This window comes from Pinus tabuliformis, chromosome 1_2 (genome assembly GCF_031772625.1).
Source record: "Pinus tabuliformis cultivar Carrire ecotype Pingquan chromosome 1_2, CPIR1, whole genome shotgun sequence".
NCBI classification, from domain to species: Eukaryota; Viridiplantae; Streptophyta; class Pinopsida; order Pinales; family Pinaceae; genus Pinus; species Pinus tabuliformis.
Genome location: NC_142298.1, coordinates 144944102 through 144949706, shown reverse-complemented (window position 1 = coordinate 144949706; position 5605 = coordinate 144944102).

Genomic DNA, 5605 nt, shown 5'->3' with positions numbered 1-5605 from the left:
CTCCATGGATCCCTGAGGATGTTCAAATATTGCTTGAGATTCACCTACTCGGCAAGGAAGATGCACCTGGTTCACCTTTGCCCAGCCAACCCCACAGATGTACCATGCACTTGGAGGTTGACCTAGGACTTGTAGGATGATGTGGCATCACCTAAACCATCATCAGAGCCCTTACAAATGTTCTACAAGCATCTTTGACTCATTTGGAGACCCATGAGGTTATTATTGTGCCCCCACACCCATTTGGAGCACCACAAGTTTATTGTTTGGGGAACAAGGGTTGAACCCCTTGTCCATCACTTTTGAGGGTCCTATTCTTCATTATGGCACCTATGGACCCCATCAGGACTCTTGGAGGGCCCTACAAGATGTATTATTTATCATTTGACCTCTTAAGAGGCTAATTATTTCATTTGTGAGCTAGTGTATAAATACAAGAGAGATGAGTTCATTTGCTCATCATCACTTTGGATTGGATCTCTTTTCTCTCTTGATAATTTCACACTTTTTCTTGGAGGATGAATTGGAGCGATGAATTTTGATGTTTGGATTTGGTTTATCTTATCTTGAAGCTTCTCTATTGTCAAATTGTTTATGGTTGGATATGTTCTATTACATGTAAGTACATGATTTTAATGCTATTCTTATTTTACTTTGTCATGTACGTTGGATTAGGAATTTCACTATTTTTAGGGCTAATTGTTGCATCCATTTACTACTTAAATTGTGGAATTTTGTCTTTATATAACAACTCTCAATGTATGGGTCATGTAATTTTGAATGAAATTTCCTAGGGATAATTCTACCAACAAATTCATCTTGATAAGCCATCACCTTTTTCAAGTCGAAGTATAAAGTTGTAAGGTTGCTTTCACTTATCCTAGAAGACAAGAAAAGTAGTATTAAGGCCTCCTTGACCAAGAAATAAGGTTATCATTCACATTTATCCTAGATTCCATTCTCCCAAGACTAAGGCACTAATCTAAGAAGAGGTGGTCACTCAAAAATAAACTCTTTTTCACCTTCTTCTAGGTCTAGCCAAGTTGGGTCACCTAGGGCATCACTTTTCCGACAAAGTAGCCCTCCAAAAAGTTCAATCTCCTAGCCTCTCCTACACTGGTGTGTCCTCAAGGCCTTCTCCAATTTTGAATCCATTCCAACAGTTGAGTTGTGAGATAACCCAAGCCCTAACTTTGAGATCAAACTTTTCCCTTTTGTTCCCAAGACTAGTGCCTCATATGATCAATTTGACACCTTTAAGTGAAAATTCTTGCTTTGGTCCTTTCCCTTTCCTTGTATGGGTTAAGAACATCATTGGTTGCTAGATTCTCCCCCCTTAACCTAGGTCGAGTCCACTTGGTCCTGTGTGGTCCCATACCTTTGAAAGGTCAATTCTTCAAGAACCATTCAGGAAGTCAAGTTCAATAAGGATTTTTGGATTGGGAAACTCCTTCAAAAGGCATATTCCTCTAAACCTAACCCTCAAGTCCTCACCTCCTTCTCCTAGAAATCTTCGTACCTTGCTTGACAAGCAATAAATCTCTATTCTTAACAGCCTTCTATGAAAAGGATTATAAGGTTAAATTCATATCCATTGTCAATTTATCCTTGTCAAGTGACCCTCTATATATACCGAGTCTCCTCCCATCGGTGAAATTCCATAAAAAGTAGGGAGTCTTAGCTGAGGTGACAGTGGGCTAAGCCTCCATCACTGCCTTTTGATCTAGCAGTTTCCCTTTAGGAATCCCTTTTATGACCCCTTCTAGTTTGAGTGGTAGAATTTTTGCGTCGTTTCCGGGGAGGAAGAAGGTCTACCTTCCTAATGAATCATTGAGGAATTGATTCATTGACAACATCTGTAAAGAATTCCTCTGGAAACTCCATTGATTTTCCAAACCCTTATTTTACTTGAAGGTGACAACATTCCTCCTTTAACTAGGGTTGCTACAAAAAGGGGAGAGAGAAATCCATCACTTGTTATAACTGCTATTTTCCCTAAATTTGATTGGTTGGTGGTCCATTTCCAAAGATTCCATCTAGTTCTAACACTGACCCAAAAAAATATCAACCCCAGATGACCAAGAGTGAAAGACACTTGGTTAGTGTTTTTTCCCCTTTGAAATTGGGTGATGATCCTAAGCCACTACCTGAAAAATATAACCGATGGTTACCCAAATGCAAAGGGGATGCTACTTGGAATTCCCATGGTTTTATTAAATAATTATATTGGTAAATTTCCCCTAGAATGATCTATGATGAAGATAGGCTCATGATGTTTTTCTCTTTATCACTTGAGGGACAAGCACGAGATTGGTACCTTAGCCCTCCCCCTACATGCATACAAGAATCCGATGAATTTGAAGACCTATTCATGAAGATGTTGTCATGCAATGCCCAAGGGAACTTTAATATCAAAAATTTAAACCAAATAACTAAGGGAATGGAAGATGTACGAGAATTCATTCATAAATTTGATAGGGTAGTAAAATATATACTTGTTCATTTAAATCCATCTGAATCAAATATTCTTGATAAGTTCATAAACACGGTGGGTGGCCACTTCACTTATGTGTTAAGGGATAAGAAACCTTCCACTTTGGATGAAGCTAAATAAATAGCAATGGAAGTTGAAGAAAACATACGAATCTCGAAGGTTGATATCAATGACCACCCTAGAGCTAGAGCTGAGGTCAAAAAGGAGATGTCCAAAGATCAACACAAGGAAACTCTCCTTTCCATCCTCAAGGGGATGGATAAGTTCACCAAAGAAGCCAATGCATGTTACAAGGTTATCATGAACAAAATCATCACCTTGGAAAGGGCCCAAAAATCTAGTTATATCCCGAAAGGAAAGCCTTTTCCCATAAAGCAAAGTGAAGAAGATAAGCCAAGCTCTTCTCAACTCCTAAACACTTTCGCTCCAACTAATTTTGTTGAGTCAGACCCTTCATCCAAGGATGAGGAAAGTGAATGGGAAGAGAGTGAGGATGAACAAACTGGCGATCAGAACCTTTTGGAATCTGACATCTTCAACATTTTTCTAGGGGGATCATATACACATCCTCCCATTAGTGAGGTTACTGTTAAAGAGGAAAATGAGGAATCCATTCTTAACTCTGATAGCAAGGGAAGGTTCAAAGGGGTCTAATAATAATGAAAGGAAAATAACAAAGACCTCGCAACTTCTAGGGAACCATCTAAATAATATTCGTTACCTAAGCAAGCTCCACCGAAAGAATTTCTCCTTAAAATTCCTCGAAAAATGTATCCCCCAACCAAAGCCAATCCATAAAAGGATCCTCCAAGGAAGGAAAACATCAAAAAGAAGGAAAAGGGGAAAGAGGTTAAACTTGAAAATGACATAGGAGATTTTGTAGAAATAATGACCATACGTCTCCCTTTGAAAGAGATTACTAAAATTCTCGAGCAACAACAATAAATCAAGAAGTCCTTGGGAATTTAGGAAGAAGAATTAACCGAAGAATTGTAAAACATCCATATTCCTGACCGAAACCCTGGGCATGAACCATTCTTTCTTACTTTGGCTATCAATGACCTCTTCTTATACAATTGTATGTTAGATTTAGGGACTTCCGCAAATATCATGCCTTTGAAATTTATGAAGCAATGGGTCTCAGCATCACTTGACCGTATAAAAAGGTGTGTGGTTTTAACTCCAAACTTGTGGAAGTGGAGAGTCTCATCAAGGACCTTAAGGTTTATTTGGCTAGGAATCCCAATATATCCCTCCTCATGGATGTTATTGTCATTGGTATTATTGTTGTGTGGAGAATGCTCTTATCTAGGAAATCGCGGGCTACCGTTGGGGGTCATGTTCAAATGGACTTATCATATGCCACCATTCTGCAATTTGATGGCACCCATTTTATCCTTTATAGGGAACCTACCTAATTACCTCATGTGATCAAACTTGGACCATACTACGAAAAATGTGAAATTGAGAAGCATTCTCCTATTATCCCAACTCAAGAAGTCTGTATCCTCAAGCAACCAATATCTAAATCGAGCAAAACGTGGAAGCCTACAAAATATTATAAGGTTGTGGACTTAGTCTTGGTTGATAGAGATCCAATACCTATTGGGATTCATGGAAAGGTTGGGGAGGATTATTATTACATTGTCAATCTTAACGATGAACTTTGGTCTAAGCCAGACAAATTAAGTTGTATCACCTCTTTCCTTGAGACTTGATATTGTATGATATGTATGGTAGAGTAGGGTGCATTGCATCATGATTTTTGCATTAGAGCTAACATGATGTGATATTTCTCATTGTAGAAAGATGAAACTTTGCATATTCTATATTTTTGTTGATTTTATGGTGTAACATTAAACATGTGCGATCATGAGACGTACTGAAAGCATGTTGCCCCATGTTCTTCATCTATCATATGTGCATGTAACAGGTCTATGGTAGCCAAGAGATTGTTGGAGTTCTCATGACCTCCTATTCGAGTAGCTTCATCCACTTCTTTGAGAGATCACGTTCCAGATGGAGTCAAATGTTACCCACCATTTTGTGGGTGATATCCCTAAGAGGATCTTTTTCTCCAAGATGGTCCTCAGCCAGTAGCCCCTTGTAGCCACAAACTAGCTCATTGTGCCATTTATCTGCCACCTAAGCTAGCCATATGGTTCCTCAACCATCTACCATGATCATATGTTTAACGATGGGCCTCTCGAACCTAAAGGTATGCCTTGTCATTTGGTAATTGAGTATTATAGTTTTCTTATCATGGAAACTTCTGGGCATGGATTAATGGGGGGATTCAGTAGAAAGAATGGCTTAGGTCTGTGCTATCATCCCCCTAGTCCCCTTTTGGATGTTAACCTTGGATTCTAGTCCCGTAGGATCTCTTTTACTGGCCACTTAGCTTTAGGTATGGTATTTCATGGGAAACCCTGATTTTGGTTGTGTGGTTCTACTTTTCCATCTGCATATATTACCCCTTTCCACTCATTATTACCATTCATCATTTCTCCCACCTAGGTCCACATAGGGCTAGTTCTCCCCTCCCACTTGCCCACACCTTCAGTCAAGCCTAAATGATGCCCCAGAGGTTGATGTAGCTAAAAAGAAAAGAAAATTCATAATTGGACACATTCAACAGGAAAATGTACCACAAAATGCAAAATCTAGCTGGGACAAGCACATTTACCATGTGGGAAAAAGCCAATACACGATCTCTACTCCATCATCACGGCCATCACCTTGGTTCCTACAGGTTCTATTATCCTCCTTCAGCATATAGGAAACCACGATTGTCCCAAACTCTCATGGGCAATGAACCACCCTGTTACACAAAATATTGTCACCATGAATATTTGCAGTCAGTATGGGTTTATCATCATTCATACTGTCCTCCTTGGCAAGTCTCAAACCTCAGCTCTTCATGTCAAGCTTTAAAAATGAGAGAAAGACTTTGAAAATCAATAAAGCTCTGGTTCTGCACTTTCTCTCGCTGTTACCTACGGTCCCGCACCCCCTGTTCATATTACCTGTAGACCTGTCCGCTCTGTCTCTAAAGGAGTGGGTGCGGACCCCTGTGAAAGTCAAAAAGGCGCAAGTTTATTCTTAAAAAAT